The sequence below is a fragment of the Protopterus annectens genome, chromosome 3.part0 (genome assembly GCF_019279795.1).
Source record: "Protopterus annectens isolate FY-2018-M chromosome 3.part0, PAN1.0, whole genome shotgun sequence".
Lineage (NCBI taxonomy): Eukaryota > Metazoa > Chordata > Ceratodontiformes > Protopteridae > Protopterus > Protopterus annectens.
Window position 1 is genome coordinate 1,151,412,656 of NC_056731.1, and position 22,184 is coordinate 1,151,434,839.

The window sequence follows — 22,184 nt, forward strand, 5'->3', positions numbered from 1 at the left end:
TGATTAAATTGACCATTTGGGCACAGGAGAATAATATGCTGATAAATGCATCAAAAACTTAAGCATATGAGATTTGGGAGACATAAACTGAAAGGTGAATATTTAATACAGAACACAGTGATTGAAACTGTAGACTCATTTAAGGACCTGGGTATATGGGTAGATTCAGCTATTAGTTTTTCTAATCATATCAACCAACTGGCTAATGATAGTTATAGAACTATAGGTTGTATAAAAAGATTTATAAAGGCTAGGATATCAAACACAATGAAGTCATTGGTAGTTACATTAGACCCAAACTTGAGTATGGAAAAAAAATATGGAAACCCTTTAGGAAAACAAGCATGAATAAACTGGAAAGAGTACAGCGGAAATATACTAAGGGCATCCATGAATTTGAAAATCTAAGTTATTATGAAAGACTAAAATATCTGAACTTGTACAGTGTCTCTTACAGATATTTAAGAGGAGATCTTATTCAGGTATGTAGGGCATTTAGGGACAACTACCTCTGGGAATGTTTGGGGTTATCAACAAGTACTAGAGAATCGTCAGATAACCTATGTAGAAGATTCTATAGAAATGAGAAGTGTACTAATTGGTTCTATGACAGAGTAGCTGATGCTTGGAACAGACTACCAAATTACATTAAAGCAAGTACTAGCTTAGATATTTTTAAGAACAGCCTGGGCATTTATTATGGGAACACGTGTTTTGGCATATTGGCAAGCTAGAAGGGCTTTAATGCCCGTGCTTGAAACATTTGTATGTGTGTATATGTATGTATGTATGTAAATGTTACACCTGTCGGTGAGTTTTATGTGTGGTTGTTGCCATTGGCTTCAGCAGTTCAGATAGGTGCCCCTTTGAGGAACCTTCTTTCTTTTTTCTGAGTGCACCTGATGTTCTTGTATTAGATGTCAGCTAGGAAGGGAAAGTGAGATTGTGGTAGGCAGATACCCTACAAGTATCATCCCAGTGCCTCTTCTGCTTAGGCTCAGAACACAAGTATAAGAATTGTAATATTTTCGAGTCCTTCTTACTGAAAATGTTACGGATAGGACTTTCTTCCCTCAGTTCTTGGAAACCCAGCACCTTGCGCAACCTAAGATGGCAGACCCTTCCACCACTGATGTGCCACCTATCCCAAAGAAGAAATTTAAGAGGCCTAGGTCTGACATTGTGCCTGCCCAGTTGGACACAGATATACCCGCTGAGGTCTCAGAACCCATGGTATGCCTGATGCCTTCTCAGATGCCCACTACTGCGACCCTGCTGAAGGGCTGTATGGCATCTTCTGATCAGGAATATTCTTTTCCCCCCTATGAGGAATCAGATGCTGAAGAATCCATTGATGCAACCAATACTGGTGAGAAGGGAGGAACCCTGTATAATTATTTGTATAATAATTTTTTTAGGCCTCAAAGGTATTCCACAAATTTTAGTCAGAGAGGAAATACCACAGATTCTTATTAAAGTACATCATGTGTCTGAACTGCTGCACCTTGTGAAAGCAGACATCGCACCTAAAAAGAAAAAAAAAACAGAAAAAAATATTTCTTCTTCTCAGACGTTCTACAGAAAGGAGTGGATGGATTTTTCCCAGGGCCTGTTTAAGCCACCGTCTTTTGCATCCTCTACATGTACTCTAAATACTTTCTGTACATTTTAGGTAACTTTAAGCATTGGCTTCTATGGGAGGACTAACCAGTAGGCCATGGCTATGGCCATTCAGGCCGCACAAGTGGCTAGCCATAGCATCAGATGCTATGATACAATGGAAGCTTACTTTAGAGCAGCTGCTGCATGTTCTGTTAGAAGATATGCATGGCTACACTCAGTCCATTCTTGAGGACATTAAAGCCAAGTATCTAGATTCTCCTGTGAATATGGATCTGTTGTTTGGCTGTGATTTAGCAAATTTGCTTAAAACGTTGCAAGAACAGGAAAAATGATCAAAGGTTATAGGCAAATTTTCCTTACTTTGGTTCCCAGGTACCAGTGAAACTACCCTACAAAGCCCACTTTCTTTGCCTGCAGGGAGCCCAGGCCCCCTCATAAGGCCAAGAAAATGCATAGGAAAAGATTCCAAGACAAACCAGACAGGGATTCTAAATCTGGAAGGCCTTCCTTCCCAGACAAGGCAGTTTGATTATCCTTTGTTTTTCCCCTCCCCTTCAGTCCCAATCTTCCCTATCCAAAAGACTTACTTCTTCTATAGGATGGTGACAACTTATTGCCACAGATAAATGGGTCCTCTCCATTATTCAGTATGGTTACAGGATGACTTGGAAGGAAATCGCCACACAATCACATAAAATTACTTTTTCTCCCATCATTCAAGCCTTTCTCAACCAAGGCAGAATCAAACCTTTGCCACAATAGTTCATGGGAAAAGGTTTCTATTCCAGACTTTTCCTTGTTCCAAGAGAAAGTGGTGAATGGAGACCTACACTGGATCTGTCAACTCTCAACACTTTATTTTCTCAAAGTCCCCTCCTTCAAGATGCTGTCCATCCAGACACTTCTGCCCTTCATACTCCCACATGCATTTCTGGTGGCCTTGGATCTAAAGGATTCCTATCTCCACATTCCAGTCCGCTATTCATTCAGGAAATTTCTAAGGTTTTTGGTGTGATCATCACATTTTCCATTCTCTGCTTTGTCTTTTGCACTTTCTGTGCCCCCAAAGTCTTTACAAAATGTCTGGCTCCAGTTATATTTCTGTGTGAATACCTCCTTACTTGGATGACCTGTTAATACAGGAATCATTTCCACAAATCCTTTTTCTCCATCTCAGCTTCAACATATCCCTATTCCAAAGTTTGGGAGCCAACTCAAGACCTGGTCTTCTTGGGCTGCAGGTTGGACACCAAACTTGTACACTTTCCTGCCTCCAGACAAGATACAGTCTCTTCAGTTACTTTGTCTCCTCCACCCCTTTAGACTTGCACTGTGAGAGAATTCCTTACGACAGTGAGACTCGTGCAGCCATACCTACAGTCCCTTTGAGAAAGATCCAGTGGTACTTAAAATCCATTTGGTATCTGCACTTCCATCCTCTGGACATGCAGATTACTTTTCTCCCCTGCTTAAAATAAGAAATCCAGTGGTGGATATCACAGGTAAAATTCAACCAAGCCCTACCTTTCGAGCTGCAGACACCCCATCAAGAAGTGCATACACCTGTTTCAGACGTTGCATGGGGGATGTGGACGGGTTCCCTGAGAGTTCAGAGCTGGTGTCTGGCAAATTTGAAGTCTGAGTACATCTCCCTGAGGGAGATGCAGGCACTTATTCAGGCCCTGCAGACCTTCTCCCACTTCTGTGCCCAGGGACCTCTCAGAATTTTCAGACAACAGCACAGTTATGTGGCACATAGGATTTGGCCCCCCACACTTGTTTATCAGCTATGCAGACTAGCTCTTGTGGCATGGGATCAGGCCACAAATGCAAACCTGCTTCATGCCGTTTACATCCCCTCACAGGGCATTGTCCTGGCAGAATTTTTAAGCAGATCAAGGGAAGACCATCTGGAATGGATGTTAAACAGGGAGGTTTCCTAGACATAGTCCACAAATGAAGTATCCCACAGCCTTCATCCTCAACTAACAACTTCCTCTCTTCTGCTCCAAGACTTCTTGTTATTGGAAAGATATGTTGCTGTATGCCTTCCCTCCACTTCCACTTCATCCAAAGGTCTTACTAAAGTTCTAGAGAGACAAACCAAAGATCTGTGGTGACTTCCTTTTGGCCAAGGCAGCATTGGTTTCTGCCTTTTCTACCACCTAGTCAGGGGTCATAATCACAAGCTATTTCACAAAGTAGACTTGCTCACACAGCAGAGGGCCTGTCTTCTTCACTCCAATCTGTCATGTTTCTCAACCTGACATTATGGATGCTAGGATTCTGATTCTTTTCAGACATCATTTTTCTGAGGATGTGCTGCAGGTTCTGTAGGAGGCAAGGAAACTTACTACTCAGAAATCTTACATGTCTAAAATAGAAATGATTTTCTCTTTGGTGTCATGCTCATAAACAGGCCCCTTTGCAAATGGGTGCTGCTATAGTCCTGTCTTTGAGCTCTTAAAAGCTGGCATGCTATACTCATTTAAGGCACACCTGCTTGCTTACTTCTTGACCCTCCCCTTCTGTCTTCACTTGAGATAAAACAATTTCTGAAAGGTATATTCCACCTAAAACTTCTTGGGAGAACTATTCAGCCTTCCTGTGGCCTTAACCTTGTTCTGGAAAAAAATCAGTCTTCCATCTTTTGAGCCACGATCCTCTTCCTGTCTCATATTCTGTTCTTGGAAAACATACTCCTAGTTGCCCTTACCTCAGCCAGGCAAGTCTCTGAGTTCCAGGCCCTGATTGCATCCTTTCTCTTCCTCATCTTCCATAAGGATAGAGTGTTTTTGAGGGCCAGTCCCTGTTTTATGCGTGAAGTGGTAAATAAGCTATCCCTCGGTCAGGTAGTCATCAGTCTCTGTTCTTTTTTTCCTAACCCACAAAATAAGTGAGAGAATCCTGCACAGTAGGATAGGATGTACATACAGCTCATATTCTGCTTAGAGAAGACAAAGTTAGTTTGTAAGACTGGCCTGTTTTGTTTCCTTCCAGAAAACCATGCTCTGTAGCCCAGTTCCAAAATAAACTTTTGCTAACCGATTTTAAAATCCATCTTCTTTTGTTACCGTCATTATGGCAAACCTTTGCTTACACAAGTGAAGGCACAATCTAACAGAGCATTGGCTGGAGTCTTTTTCCCTAGAGAGTTGTCCTTGGTGTGCATACTGTTATCAAGCATTAGAGTAGATGCCTTTTCCACATCCAGAGCTGCCTTCCCCACATATGTCCTTAACAGCTCTCCTGTTTCTCATTCAGCCACCCTAAATGGTACTTGAGCTGCGAGAATTACCCAACAGTTTGGAATACTGTAACAGTGATCTTAGGAGTGACATGGTACAGTTGTGTAAGAACTTACCATAACAGTAGATTCCTACTAATCACTGCTGCGTTATTCCTTCTCACCCTGCCAACTTTCTTTTCTGTAGATTTGTTTACCTCTTTCAGGGATGGAGGGGGTATCATTTTTTGCTTTCTCTCCTCTTAGCTGCCCTGTTGCTCTATCCTCCGGTGTCTACAGGCTTCCTGGCTTGAAGACAGTCTGCAGCATTACACTCATATGTCTGCTTATGTACAGTTATGTCCCCGGGCTTAGGTTATATATTGCATCTATGGCTTTATGGAAGGTTTTGGCTTTGGTGCCCTGGCAGAACAACCAGGTTACCCGGCGAGCTAACCCAACAATTTGGAATACTGCAGTAGGGCATCATCTGTTATGCTAAGTTATTACCACTGACGCACAAAGTACAGTTGTGTAATTGGTCTCTCAAGAAAAAGAATGCAGAGTACAACAGTATTGCACTGTAGAGCACTTAAGGAAGCAGCAGCCTGGAGTGAACATAAAAAGTCACATCAGTGTGTGATGCCACTTAAGAATATGACAATGTCTAAAGTAATTCTGACCACTTAAGTGTTAGGGCCATTACTTCTGCATAGAGCATTGAAGTAGGATTATAGTAAATAGAGCCTTCACAATACTTCTGCCTGGTCTTATGTCAACTGCAGGCTTTATAGGAGTCAAAAGAAATGGATGGCAATGGCATCTTAGAGTTAAACATGTTTAATCTGATACTGTCTTTGATACTGCCGTAACAAAAGTGTACACATTCAGAATCTCTTGCATTCTTACATAGAGCCCATGCTTAGGATATGTCTTTAATGCTGTCTTTCTGAATTGTGGTGTACATCTTTCAATGTACATGTTACGCATTGACATTACTTGTAGCCTTTAGAATGGCATTTTAGCTACATTCGTGTTTTCTTTACATGGAATGTAGGAAGATAACACTGTGTGAAATATGCGTGGCCTTGTGATCATCTGATCTCATTTTAGCTTGAAAACCTGTTAGCATTATGAATTAATAAGATGCAAAGGAAACCTATTTGTTGCTTGTAGTTTACTCTGTAGTGAGCAAAAGTCCATATTGTGTAAGGTATGATTGGTTCATGTTGCTGCCTTTAAATTTTTATTTCCTTGAATACAGTAAAGTCACTCACCTCCATGCATTTGGAGTCCTGCATTTTTCCTGATTTATAGCTGAAAGTTGAAGGTAGTAGCTGTAACTGTGAACTTGTGATAACACAGTCAGCCACGGCCGGACAGACTGGGATTTTAAATCCTTTTTATTATTGTGCATCACGGATGTTCTTCGTGTTTCACTGTTGCAGTCATTACATTTGGGTAATCCTGCTGGCAGGTTGCCCTCAGTCGGCCTGAATTCCAAAGTCTTGGGTCCTGCATCGGCTGTCGTTGCTCCTTCCCTGACATCAGGTTGTCAGGGGTATAAAAGAGGTAGCCGACACCATTTTCTTTGGTCTTTCTTGCCGTGCGGTGCCCGAAGCAGAAGCAGTTCGCAAGTGCCGGTTGGCCAACTCCTGAGATTTTCGAATTCGAATTTCAGATCCTAAGTCTTCTATAAAGCTAAGTACCCCGTTGGGGAAACTTTTTTCTTGCTCCAGAACCGATGTCAGAGAAAGTTAATAATTGTATTTCTTGTGGGAAGCAAATACCTCATAAGGACTTTCATTCTTAATGTATTCCTTGCCTAGGCCTTGATCATAATTTTCTGGGTTGTCGGTTTTGTGCTAGATTTAACCAACGCACTATTAAGTGTCGGTATGATTTTGCTTTAAACTACTTTGGACACAGATTTAATTATCCAGAAATGTCGGAAAGCCATCCGACTACCGGAGTTCACAAGAAATGCAAAGAAAAAGAAAGACAGCCGAGGCCCAAAACCAATGACGAAGCTTCTCCTAAGCCAGTCGCTGGTTCACTGGTTCTCAGTGAGGCGCTTTCACAGCCCCTGGCAACCGCTACTTTAGAGTCGCAGGCCGCAACCGACTCCCATGTGGAGTCGGTCATGCCGCTGGAAACTCAAGGTATTGAAGCCTTGGACACTAATCCTTCAGATGGGTCCGGAGCCGCTGAGCAGGCACCGGCTTCTGAGGATGTATTGAGACCCAAACATCTATACATTAAACCGACTTCAAAGGCAAAGACTAAAGCACCTTCAAAGGCAAAGAAGCAACCTCAAGAGCCATGTGGACAGGCCTCCATGCCCAAAAAACAGATGCTCGAAATGGCCGAAGACCTGATTACCTTGATCAGGGGTTCCCATCCCCCTCCTGATAAGAGGCCTAGGCAAGAGACTGACTATGAATCTTCAGATCAGGTTTCCATTTCTTCTGATTCCTCTTCTGATCAGGAATATTCTTTTCCCCCCTATGAGGAATCGGATGCTGAAGAATCCAAACCTTCAGCTTCTTCTCCGGAGGATTACTCTTTTGGGGAAACCTTACATACCATGAGGGAGCATTTCCACTGGGAGAACCAAGATTTTTCAGAGTCTAAAAAGAGGCTCAGGGATTTCCTGTTACTACATCAGCACAAGCCACTAGCCATCCCGCCTGTGTTAGACATTGTAGATGATGTGTTTTCAGAGTCTAGCATTACCCCTGACTCCTTACCTCCAGCTCCGGTTAAGCCTGACAGATACTACAGGGTTCCTGACTCACATAAATTCCTTTTTAGAAACCCTACTGCAGACCCAGAAATTATTTCTCAGGGTCCCAAGGGAGTTAAGGCTTCCGTTGCAAAAAACCCTACCCTTTCTGACAGGGATTCTAGGGCACTGGATAGATGGGGAAAAAAGGTTTACACATCTGCTGCCTTGGCTTATAAGGGCCTTAAACTGTCAGTTTCATATGCTCAAATATCAGCAACATGTCATGGCATTGCTTAAACAGAAAATGTTGTTAAACTCTGAATGTGCAGAAAACAAAGAAATGCAGGATATATTGCATGCAGCTGAACAAGTTAGAAAGCATACTTTGCAATGTGGTTTTGATTCTTTGGAGGCCTCCTGTAGGGCCGCTGTTACAGGTTCTGTAATTAGAAGGCATGGTTGGTTAAAGGAACAAAATCTGCCTGATCATGTTAAAGTTAAATTATTAGATGCACCTTTACAGCATAATTCTTTGTTTGGTGTTGAGGCAAAAGAGGTATTAAAGAAAATGGAGGACAAGACTAAATCTATGCAAACGGTCAAAGATTTCTTACAAGTACAGCCACCTAGGTTTAGTAGACACTGGCCAACAAAGAATTGGTCCTTTCCTGTGTCAGACAGACCACAAAGGGGCAGACCCAGATGCCCTAGATACAGATCTCAGGCCCAAGGTTCATACAGGTCAAAGCAATGGGGTGCTTCTACCTCCAACAGTGGAGAAGACAAATCACAACTTTACAGGAAACAGTCCCAATGACTTCTCCCTGCCTGCACCAAGCACTTATTTCCTGGCAGCACCCTTAGGGGGCAAAATAGCACTTTTTTTTCTCAAAATTGGCACATTATAACCCAGGACACGTGGGTTCTAAATATTGTGTCACAAGGCTTACAAGTTCCATTTCCATACCCTACCAAAGGCAAATGGCTGGCCAGATCTGCCAAAAAATCAGTGGGCAGAGGCACAAAAACAAGTCTCATCCCTCATGGACATGAGGGTCATTCAACAAGTGCCAGAGCAAGAGCGGGGACAAGGATTTTACTCAAGACTGTTCTTGGTACCCAGAAAGGACAAGGCCTGGAGGCCAATACTGGACCTATCGATTCTGAATACATTCCTGGATATACCAAAATTCAAAATGTTGACTTTGCAGCAGCTACTGCCCATGCTGTGCAAGAACGCTTGGCTTGTAACTTTAGACCTAAAAGAGGCATACCTGCATGTCCCAATCAGACAAATATGCAGAAGATACCTCAGATTCAAGGCTGGCTCAATGCATTACCAATTCTCTGCATTGACCTTTGGCTTATCTACTGCGCCCAGGGTCTTTACAAAGTGCCTGGCACCAGTAATTGCATTCTGCAGACAAAGAGGAATACAAATATATCCTTACTTGGACGACTGTCTAATTCAAGCAGAGAACAAGGACATCCTTCTACAGCATCTGGCGTTTGTGAAATAAACTTCTAACATGCCTAGGGTACACAGTCAGCGAAAAGAAATCAAAACTAGTACCCTCTCAAGAGATAATATTCCTGGGTGCAAGCTTAAATACAACTGGACAGATGGCTTATCTCACGCCAGACAAACAAAGCCAACTGACTACCTACTTCAACATGTTAGCATCAAAGGCCCAGTTATCTGCAAGAAAAATTCTGCAGGCTTTGGGCTTCATGGCATCCTGCATCCTACTAATTCCATATGCAAGACTGCACATGAGGAAACTTCAATGGTACCTAAAAAGTGTTTGGACTCAACGTTGCCACAGCCTGGAAACTATAATTACTCTCATTCCCTGCCTGCAACAGGAGTTTCACTGGTGGGCAAAGGCTTGTCACCAAAACAAGGGACAACCGTTCACATTACCCCCAGCCAGGCAAACACTAACAACGGATGCATCAGATTATGCCTGGGAGGCCCACATGGCAGGAAGATGCATTCAGGGAACATGGACCTCAAACCAAATGCATCTACATATCAATCCGAAAAAGAGATGCTAGCTGTTCAAAATGCCCTGACAGCCTTCAAGGACCTACTACAACCAGGACAACTACTGATAAAGACAGACAACACCACGGTCATGTGGTATATAAACAAGCAGGGGGGCACACATTCTTACCCCCTTTGCAGACTAACCATGACTTTGTGGGACACAGCATTGACTTACCAAGTACATCTGCAGGCACAATTCCTGCCAGGAAGGAAAAATGCTCTGGCAGACGAACTAAGCAGAAACCTCATGGATCCCCACGAGTGTCAGCTGGATCCACAAGTCTTCAGCATAACAAGGAAATGGGGATGCCCAGACATAGATCTATTCACCTCCCCTCACAACTACCAACTACAGAGATTCTGCACAAGGATTTATCACAGACGAGCATGGCAAATGGATGCCCTATCCTTCAGCTGGAAAAACCTATCAGTATATGCCTTTCCCCCTCTGCCTCTCCTCCCCAAAGTACTCCTAAAGGTCAGACAGGAGAAGCCAAAGATGATACTGATTGCACCAGACTGGCCCCGCCAGCACTGGTACCCAATATTAAGGAGTTTTGTCTCAATGTCCAGCCTGGACCCTACCTCAAGTACCGCATCTACTGTCTCAGCAAAACAATCAGATCCTGCACAGCCAACTCAGGACTTTAAACCTGGCAGCATGGTGGATAATGTAGCCATACAAAACACACCTCTCAGCAAAGCTGTGATGGATGTCATTTTGGAAGCCAGAAGGCCTAGTACTAGAAAATCTTATGCTGGAAAATGGAAGAGATTCTGTGCTTGGAACCAGGCACAAGGAACAGATACAGTTGTCCCAAATATTACTCAGATTTTACAATACTTAACTGAGATGCTGGACAAAGGCCTATCTTTCTCATTTATTAAAATTCATGCTTCTGCCATTTCCGCTCATTACAATGCAGAGCCACCAATCTTTTTTCATCCCTTATTAAAACAGTACCTCAGAGGAGCCAACAATTTAAGGCCTCCAAGGAGTTCACCAATGCCTGCATGGGACCTCAACTATATCTTGGAAAAACTCACCCTGCCTCCTTTTGAGCCAGCTGCTACTGCCAATATAAAGTTTTTATCTTGGAAAACAGCTCTGCTCCTGGCAATAACTTCTGCAAGACTAATTTCAGAGCTACAGGCACTCATGGCTGTGGAACCTTTTATCATTTTTTATCCGGACAGGGTCTCCCTGAGGACAAACCCAACATTTATGCCCAAAATGGTGTCCAGTGTGGCTCTTAACCAAACCATTCATCTGCCAACTTTTTATCCAAATCCACAGAACAAGGGGGAAATAATTCTGCATTCTTTGGACTTACACAGCTTAGATTCTACTTGGACAGAACCAAAGCTTTCAGAAAGACAGAGCAATTACTAGTGGCATATGCTACAGGATCACAAGGAAAGGCTATCTCAAAGCTGACTATTTCAAAGTGGATAGGCCACTGCATTCGTTTCTGCTACTTATACCATGGCAAGCCAGTGCCTAAGGGCATTAGGCCACATTCCACCAGAGCTGCAGCCACTTCAGCAGCCTTTCTCAGGGGAGTACCAACCAAGGACATTTTAGAGGCAACTACTTGGAGTTCAGTGCACACCTTAACAAAGCACTATCATCTGCCACTCTACTCTAAATCCAGAGCAGGCTTTGCCACTGCAGTTCTGCAGGTTCTCATAGCCACTCCTAATGCAGTTTAACTCCAGCCTCCCAACCATAGCTTTGGGAATCTACCCAAATGTAATAACTGCAACAGTGAAACACGAAGAACATAGTACAGTTGTGTACACTTACCATAAATGTAGATGTTCGAGTGTATTCACTGTTGCAGTCCAGGTTACCCACCCGCCATCCCCCCTTTTCTTCTGATGGAACCTATCTTTCCTTCTCTGATTTATACAACCTATGTGATGTATTTGCTTATGGATGAAGGTAAAGTTTATATTGCTGCATGTTATTTTATATATAGATCTAAATTTTCACTACCCTTTCTGGGGGCACCTAACATCTGGGGCAAGAAAAACTGAAGAAAATGGCATCAGCTGCCTCTTTTATACCCCTGACGACCTGACATCAGGGAAGGAGTGATGACGGCCAACGCAGGCCCCAAGACTTTGGAATTCAGTCCGACTGAGGGCAACCTGCCAGCAGGATTACCGAAATGTAATGACTGCAACAGTGAATACACTAGAACATCTACATTTGTGGTAAGTGTACACAACTGTACTTTTCAGTGTGAAAGTCACAGTGGCCTTGGATGATTTTTTAAAATGTTTCACAACAGGTACTGAAAATGACTGATTCTTTGTTAGCGGACTCTGTTTGTTGTCAACCATTTGCTCTGGCTGCAAAAGATTAAGAGTCTGTCTAAAAGAATGCTGATGTACTGACCAAAATAATAATGAAAACAAAATTTGCACTGTTCACTTTGCCAGGGAATACAAGCAGAATTTAACTAATTTAATTTTTAATTCTAAATTTATTGAGTATTATCAACAGGGAAAATAATTTTAGCAAAATGTCACATTCCCTATACGTCCTAAAGAAAAATGAGGGGATTCATAAAGGTTACCACAAGGTGTACAGAATGTGTAAAAAAAAAAAACAGTTAATTGCAAAAAAATATAGTTATTTGCAGCACATAGTAAGGCTGCCATTTTCTGGAACTCAATTTATGAATGAAGGTCATTTTATGGGATGCTGGATATACTGAGTGTACATATGTGTGCTGTTTGTATTTATGTAGGGTCTTGATGAATGTTGGGTTGTGATAATAAACCTATGTTTCATTCACTTGTATTTGGATGAATGTGCTAATTATTCTCCTTACTTCATCTTTTAAGTGAGTTTATAATAACGCTCAATGTACAGTACATCTGTTATATAACATAATTACCAAATGCTAGGTAGTATAATTTTTAAAGTTATTAATTAAAATGAATAAAGGCAGTATCACTGTTGGTTTGTTAGTACTGCTTTTTAACAAAATTTGGTTTACCAATAAAGATATAAAACATGGTGTGTCTTTTTCCTGTCTTAAATCTAGCAAACTCTTATCAGATTCTTTTTATCTTAGTCGGATGCACAAAGTCATGCAAGTGCTAAATGCCTGACTTTTAGTGTAATTATACTTGCTTAAAGTGCCACATCCTTTGCCAACTGTGGATTCTTACTGTATTGTTTGAATTGTGGATTGGAGCATATTTCAAGCTAGGTAGGATCTTCATCTGGAACTGTACCTTTGTGCTGCTTAGACAGATCCAGAAAGTGCTAGAATTGACATTGCCACACAGCCTTTCAAATGAATTTAAACACTAGTAGAAAGTCAGAGAAGGAGACATGAATGTGTCAATCTGTCAGACAAACTTAAACCTAGTAGAAAGTAAGTATGGAGGCTTGCTGTGGAAAAGCAAAATTAAAAGTGAAGGATGTGGAACATGCATATAAGCTTGGAAGACATTTTCTGAACAGCAGGTACTCCTTACTGGGAGTACAGGAAGTAAGGCAAGTAATGTACTGTTTTACAAACCCAATGGTACACACACCTAACCAGGAACTCTGAATCAGCTGAGCATAGCAGATTTCATACTACACCTCTTCAAGGTACTGAATGCTACATTTGACTCACAACAGCTCTTCCTAAGTCAGAGGCAAAGTCCCACAGCCATGGTGCGTACAAAAAAGTTAATTAGTTCATGATATAAACAAGGTGAGTTACAATAAGCGTCACTGTGCTATGGAACATTATATGCAGACATCTTCCAGACTTGTGGAAGGTAAGGAAGCAGTTATTTTACCGAAGGCTGTTTATAAGATAAGCATCTACCTCAAAAGTTGCCATTACTTGCTTCTTCCCATAAATTGTGTGGTTATAATCTGCAGCACAGTTGCGGTTATTAAAATGTTTGTTAATGTAACTTGAGATGTATTCACATAAGAGTACCGTAATGTGTTCCAAGCTTCAAGGGATAACTTGCTATGGAAGGGTACAAGTGCATGAGCAGTGCCTTATGAAAGTCATCCATGGTGGTAATGCATTTATACAGTATGTGTTGTGTATTGATTCTGTTGAGTGAAGCTGTGTGCAGGTCAATGACCCCTCCTACCAGGTAGTCCATGACTAGGCTAATACCTGCTCCTGCACTTAGCAGACCTGTGCTGCAACACCAGTGTCTCTAGAAATTTTTTGTCAGGTGAAAGAGAGGAAGTAAGGATCCTTCTTATTTTCATATTACTGCTGCATACACCTGCCTGTATGAGGGAGCACAAGTGGATAGCAATGTGGAGTGGAGATGTTAGTACTGCATTTGTAGGTGTGCGTTGGATGTTTGATGCTAACTAGAGTCAAGTTTATGTATGTATTCTTCCCACAAAAACTATGAGTGCATTCTGCATCAGCTGTAGACATTGCATACACACACACACACACACACACACATATATATATATATATATATATATGTATATTTAATATATATGTACCTGCAAGACACAGTATGCAGCAAAAAGGGATCTTTTCTTCATATGTAAAGTATCTGCTGCATCACTAAATTACTTCTGCCCTTAACCAGGTTCTATCTGTATATGTAGCCATATTACCCATCAATGGTTAAATCCCTTTGTTGTCAAGGGCTTCACATGGCATGGGGAAGGTCAGCTAGTGTCACTCAACATTGATGGTAGTCAACCATGGATTATTGTAGCAGGCCATTGCTTGTGGTTGCTAACTGCAGATGTCACATGGCATCTGTTCAATGTCCTCTCTGTGGCAGGGGGCTATGGGGAGGGTGCCCTACAAGAAATAACCAGATAATGTCCATGGGTATGCAGTATGCCTGTGCTACGGACCAAAGGGATATTGTGTTGACACCCAGCACCTACCTGCAGCACTCAGGTTTACCCATATGTTGTGTTGGGGTGGGTATGATAGCTACTGATGTTGCTTATTCTCACATACATTTTCCTTCTACAACAAAATGGCAAGAAAATGAAAGTTCTGTACAGAGAATTAGATCTTCCTGCATGCCCTCTGTCTCCAGTTAGCCAATGATTGTCCATTAGTAATCTGACTGACCTTTTCAGAGCATGCCTGATAAGATGTTGTAAATGACATCAATGTTAGTGGCAAGGGCAGAATTTATGAGCAAATCATGTGAGCCACTGTTATGATTAGTGTTTGCAAAAGCTCATGCTGCCTACCTGGCTCAGAAACAGAGGACAATGGGAAGTGGCTCATTGACTGAACCACCTTTATCAGAGATGGAGGAGGTCCTTGCCTCTTTGAATGGAGATTCTGAATTGTCCACTGCTCATGATGGAGTCCTGGTTATTGGAGTGGAGTTTGACTTCCCTTAAAGAATATCTTTTGGAGATGCCCCAGATGTGAATGTCTTTACCAGAACTGGGTGAATGTGTTGTGTAGTGCAGATTGAATGCCGTAATACCCAGCAAAAGTAATATCTAGTAGATGCAAACACAGTTTAAGCAAACCTTATAGCAACGTCAGCATTGCTGCCTTTAAGTGACATTGCAAATCTCTTAACCTATTTAAATAGCACATAGTAATAAACCCCTTCCCTAATATAAAACAAAGATAGTTAACCAATGATAGCAGCATTTCAGTTAAGGTCCTTGTCTAAACACTGTGTCTGCATAGTGTTATATTTTGAAATAAAACACTTTTCATTATGACTAAGCATACTCTTAACATCACCATTTAATGGTTCAGAATTTTAAATCCTAGTAATCACCTTTCTTACAATTAAAAACATGTTCCACTAAATGGCACTCTAAATTTTTCTTCCTGATATTTCTACAGTGTTCCTTATGCTTCTTTTTGAAAAGGCTCTTTCAGTTTTCCCAAAGTAGCTTAAACCACAAGGACACTGTATAACAAAACACTAAATTATTTGTAGTATAAAACAGTATTTATGTAACTTCACCTTATTTTTATTAATTATAATGCAATCATCTAAAACATAAACACATACACTACAAAGTCCACAAGAATGTTTAAAAGACATAATTATCTTAATACCACCCTGAATAATTTTTCAGGGTGTTTAAAGCAACAATGTGCCACCAAATCTTGAAAACCAATACCTTCATAGTGTAAAAAATGCCACAAACTCTTGTGTCAACATGGGCCATTTTTTTTCACAATGCTATAAAGTTCATCTGAGCAAATATATTGTATTACCATATATAATGCATCATCTTTTTTATAACAATTATAAAATTAATAGACTATCACTGTCATAAATAGTATTCTTTGTCTCTACCTCACAGACACAGTAATAAGCTTGGTTAAAATTGGACTAATTATAGCTTCTCTTTTTAAAAACCATAAACAAATATTTTGACTTTTCCAAAAAAAAAAAAATCCCAATTGCGATAATTTCTATGAGCTCTAAGAAACTCAAAGCCAAAATTAAGTGCCCAGGATGATGACTGTTAGGTTCACAGGTAAATACAGCTGTGCAAAAAGTGTTAGCTTCCATCTCTTTTCAATGTAATTTACTTGTAATTTGATTTCCATGTGTTCCAGATAGGCAGAGCTCTAGGTAATTTAATATGTGAAGTGGTTCAATCTCGCCATTTGTTCTTGCACGTGGGTTTGGAGCCGAGCCATTGGCTCTGAGTCGGCTGCTTGCCAAGCTCCAGATCTCTGAGAAGCTCGAGACACAGTCCCTATCCCATGATGCTGTGCTGCCAAACCCCAGATCTAGTTTGCAGCTGCAACGGATCGCACAATCTTCAGAGGAAGCTCGGGCCAGTATCTTTTTTCTTATATATGTGGATATTTAAACTTATAATCACTATCAGGGATCTGATACTTAGTGAGGCTTCACATATTTCTTTTCTTTTTTGTGGTTTAGGGCAAGTATCTAAACTTGCATTTGGTCCTTTAGTTCAGAGCGGTTTACTCCTAGGCCTTTAGCCTTCCTGATTTACCCTACTTGACAGGGCTCTCTTAAATTTAATACCCTATCCCCTTATATTCGGTAATTCCTGTATTGAGCGTTTGTTTTTTCTTTATCGTATCCCTTTTCTATAGTTATTGCAGTTCAGGGATCTGAACTTTCTAAGCTGTTTTTGTGGTGTTATTACGACTGAGTGGACAATTTTCATAATGTCAGAGAAGCAAAAATCTGGGTTTAAAAAGTGCGACTGTGGACAAAAGATGTCCATCACAGATAATCATATTTCTTGTGTTATTGTTTGGGTCCGCTACATTTACAGGAGGATTGCTCTATCTGCCATTCCTTCAGTGACAGGGTGTTAATAGAGAGGAGAAGGAAATTGGTAGATAGAGATCTGCTGAAATCGGACTTCCAGGATACATTGGATAAGACTGACCAGACCTCCAAGTCCTCGAAGGGGTCAACTTCATCTAAGGTGTCTTCGGAGCACAAGTCTTCAGCTCTGAGCACCTCTGGCAAGACTCTGTCGCCTGCTCCACAGCCTTCAGAGCCGTGCACTGAGATCTTACCTCAGAGCCAAGTGATTGTGTTGGAGCCGGTGTCGGAGGTTTTGAAGTCTCCGATCCTTTAGTCAGTGGCTTCTTCGGCTCCTTCGTCCCGTTCTTCCGGTACCCTTTCTGACATCGATGTGGACCGAGTGGTACAGAGACTTTTGGTGAACCCGGCCCTGGCCACATTGCTTGCAGCTTCGACCCAGTTGGCTTCGAAGCCTACGACGACTCCTACCATGAGTTCTGCTCCTCCTCCGAGGACAGTTGAGCATTCGGAGCCGGAAAGAGAGGATCCAATAGTGGTGGAACCCTCAGAGCCGAGGCCTGTTCCAGTGCTCTCTGCTCCTTCGACCTTGACTTCTTGGGTTCCGATCGAAGAGTCTCTGAGCAGACACTGTCTTGCTGGATCCGAGGGGGGGAGTCGAACTGACGCTTCAGTTCCAACCCTCTCTCTCGGGGCTTCAGCGCAGATGAGCTCTGTTCCGTCCTCTGGTTGGAAGCCCATGGTCTCTGCCCCTGGGAGGCTGCCGTCGTCTTCAGAACCGGCAGACTCCTCGGGTCAGGAAACCGGTGCCTTCAATGCCATGAGGAAGGTCATGTCTGCTAAGACCCTTACTTCTTCGGATCCTTCCTCTTCCTCCCCTAAAGGGCCGCGCACTATCTCTACACCACAGGTTCCCACTAAGCGTTGAGACCCAGAGCCTCAGGTAACCCCATTGGATGACCCCTGCTTGATTGAGACTTCACCAGGCACCCCCACTGATGAAGTTCCCAGGAAATGACTGTGTAAGAGGAGGCATTTAGATTCCCCCCAGGAATCCTTAACATTAGACACGGACTTGGAGGAATCAGAAGGGTCCCCACTGTCCTCTTCTGAGGATGTCTCTTTTGCAGGCATCCTTGAAATACTAAGGCAGAGGGGTGACTGGCTGTCCCTTACCCCTACTGAGGATGAGTCGGTGCTCCTGAAGGCTTTTGGGCTCTAAAGGCGTGGAAGCCTCCTGATTCTATGGAACCGGTCCCTCGGAGGCCCAACAAATTTATCACCTGCCCTCAGGATAAGTCCTTTCTTACAAAAGGAGTTCCTGTTGATGCCATGGTGGTGGTGGTGGCCACCAAGAAAGAGATGTCAGACACCTCTTCCTCTGTTGATCCTCCTAATAGAGATTCCAGGATGATGGACAGATATGGAAAACGCATCTTTAGTTCTGCGACATTTGCAATTAGATTGTTTAACTATTTAACCCATTTTACCCGTCTTTAACGAGATCTCCTAAAAGAGCTTGGAGATACTCTACAGGGCAACACAGGTGATGCTGTCTCCCGGAAAGTGACGGCACAGCTTAACACCCTTAATTCCATTGTAAATTCATCCATGAGGCTCATTTCTTATGCAGCCGAGGGATCGAGCCGGGCAGCGGGTTCAGCGATAGCTCTGCTGAGACGATCCTGGATGCGCTTATGCTCCTTTGCGGAAGCCTTCAAGTCTTCCTTTGTAAATACCCCATTTGATGGCTCTTCCTTGTTTGGGCCCAAAGTCAGGGAGACACTCACTTGGTGTGGCAGGAAGGAAAGAATCTATCTGTCGTAGAAGTCCATTTTTCCACCCCTAGACCATACCCCAAAGGACAGAAAGGTGGAAAAATGTGGTTCCAACAGTCCCAAGGAGCTTTCCAAAACACACATAGTGAAACTCCCTCCAGGGGCAGAGGAAGGGGGTATAATGGTAGATGCCACCCAGGCGGCAGAGGGGGTCCGCAGAATCAGGTTGACAGGTGCAATTCCCTGGCAAACCCTATCAGCGCTCCTGAGAAGAGGCCTAACCATCCTACCCTGGAGGCATTCATGGGTCGCTTAGCTTTATACCCAGATGCCTGGCTAGGAATTGCATCAGATTCCTGGGTAAAAAGCATAATCACCAGAGGCTACATCATTCCCTTTTCAGAATTCCCTTCCATTCAGACAAGAATCCCAGACATTCCACCCAGTCTGCGGAATCTAGCAGCCGTAGAAACTCAGAGGCTGCTGAAAAAGAGTCATCCAGCCCGTCCCGGCAGACCAAATAGGATCCGGAGCTTACTCCAGGTTCTTTTTAGTTCCAAAGAAAACAGGGGACTGGTGGCCCATCTTAGACCTCAGCAAACTCAACTCCTTTGTCAAAAAGGAAAAGTTCCGGATGGTCACGCTTCAGTCGATAATACCATTTCGCAAAATGGGCGATTGGATGTGCTCGACAGATCTCAAGGATGGCGTACTACCACATAAAAATGTCCAGGCCATCCAGAGATCACTTGTGTTTCCGGCTGGGGGCCAGTCACTACCAATTCCAAGCTCTGCCCTTTGGTCTCACCACAGCCCCCAGAGTGTTTACCAAATGCATGGCAGTTGTCACGGCTCACCTGAGACGTTTAGGATTCCGGGTGTTTCCATATCTCGATGACTGGCTCCTCACCGCCACCACCAGGCATCAACTAATTCAAGCCAGGGATTACACTATCAACCTATGCTCCCAGTTGGGCATAACCTTAAATTTCTAAAAATCTGCTTTATCGCCGTCGCAGCATATTTCCTTTATAGGAGCAGATTTAGACACCACCACCGCTCTGGTCAAATTGCCTCAAGGAAGAGTAATCTCTTTAAGAAACCAAGTGTCCCTTTTATTAATGGAACAAAAGGTCCCTGCATTCCAAGTTCTGAAACTGTTAGGCATCATGGCAGCGACTCTCATAGCGGTTCCTCTGGGGCGTATGCACATGAGGATACTCCAATGGTTACTCTTCACACAGTGGTCTTATCAACAATTTCCAATGTCACACAAGAGTCTGCTTACGAATACTTGCAAAAAATACCTCCTTTGGTGGTTGAACAGCCATCAAGTGACTGTAGGTCGTCCATTTGTACTTCCCCCTCCCACAGCCACAGTAACCACAGATGCTTCCCTGATAGGGTGGGGGGGCTGCATTAGGGAAGAACTGTCTAAGGTACTTGGTCAGAGATGGAATCCAGCTTGCACATCAATGTTTTGTAGTTGAGAGCAGTGTTCCTAGTGTTGCAACACTTTCATGACTCTCTACCTTGAGAGACTATTGCAATACAGACTGACAACATGTCGGTGATCTGGTATAGCAACAAGCAAGGGGGAACCAGATCTTACCCCTTATGTCGAGAGGCACTGAGAATTTGGCAGTGGGCTGCATCCACTGGGCATTTCTTGATAGCAACGCACATCCCGGGGTTGTCCAGTGTGATAGCGGACAAATTGAGCAGAGCCATTCTGCTACCCCACGAGTGGTCCCTCAAAGAACAAGTGGCGGAAAGGATATTCTGCAGATGGGGCCAGTCTTGCTGCAACCTATTTGCATCTCCGATGAATGCCAAATGCGGAAGCTACTTTGCCCTGTACCCTCCACCGGGGGACATCCCAAGGGACGCACTCATACACAGTTGGCCCTCGGGTCTCCTATATGCCTTTTCTGCTCATCCCCAAATTTTTGCAGAAAGCCAAAAGCCTGGGAAGGACTGTTATCATGATGGCCCCTTTTTGGCCTTGGCAGATTTGGTTCCCCTTCCTTCAACGATATCAAGTGGAAGAACCTTGGGTCCTGGACCCAGTGCCAGACCTTCTGACTCATTCGTCGGGAGTTCTTCACCCCTCCCTTGTATCCCTCAAACTGACAGCTTGGCTGCTCCGGTTCCCAATCTAGCCAGGTCTCATGATTTATCCCCTGCAGTTCAGCATATTCTGGTTTCCTCTCATAAAGTCTCCACCAGGAGGCTTTATAACAGTAAATGGAAACGATTCAGTCATTGGGCTTCTCAGCATGGAATTGATCCCTTTACCACCCCTATTCATAGCATTCTTGAGTTTTTTCCTTCACTTTTCCACGATGGAGCGGCAGCCGCTACAATAAGGGTTCAACTGGCTGCCATATCTAACTTCCATGTGGGATGCGGAGCTTCTAACATTATGTCCCACAGATTATGCAAGGCCTTTTTGAAAGGGACTCATCACCTTAGACCCCCTATTAGACACCCGATCACTCCCTGGGATCTAAATTTGGTGCTGTCCCAACTCATGCTTCCCCCTTTTGAGCCGGCAACTTCTTGTCTGTTGAAGTTCCTTTCTTGGAAGACAATTTTCTTAGTGGCCATTACTTCAGCGCGTAGAGTTTCTGAACTTCAGGCGCTATGTATTAGGCCCCCATATTTGGTCTTTCATCCCGATAAGGTGTCTCTAAGAACTTAACCCATTCTTCCTTCTGAAAGTCTGTTCTGAAGCAAACTTGAACCAGTCCATTGAACTTCCCACCTTTTTCAGACATCATACCACTAAATTGGAATACATGTTGCATAAGCTTGTTGTTCACAGACAATTGAGATTTTATTTGGACAGAACAAAAGAATTCAGGAAAACAGATCAACTATTTGTGTTCCATGCAGAAAATAAGAAAGGCCTTTCGGTATCCAAAGTTACATTGTCCAAATGGCTTTCTGATTGTATAAAGTTTGTATATTCTTCATCACATCAACCTTTAGAGAGTCCTTAGCTCATGCAGCTCATTTACCTCTGGATACCATTTGCACTGCAGCTACTTGGTCCAAACTTCATACGTTTATTACTCATTACAAAGTGGACAGGGCCTCCAGGGACAGGGCTTCCTTTAGTTCCACTGTTCTCAGGAATGTACTCCCTTGAGCCGCACAAGATTAGGGTGCTTGGGACACTACCCACGTGTAAGAACAAATGGCGAGATTGAACAACTTCACATAAAAAAGTTATGTTCTTACCATAACGTTCCATGTGAGGAGTTGTTCTCGCCTTTGTTCTTAAACTCCCTCCCACCTTCCCCTTCCAGATTCTGGAAGATTGGGTATGACTGATGGTCTGGTTACTCTTGTCAATATCCTCTTATCGACCAGTTATTCTTTAACTAATTGTAAATAGTTACTTGTTATATTGAGTTTCTTATTGTTGTTCCTTTCTGGGTTCAGCAAACTAGATCTGAGGTTTGGCAGCAGAGCATCATGGGATAGGTACTGTGTCTCTAGCTTCTCAGAGATCTGGAGCTT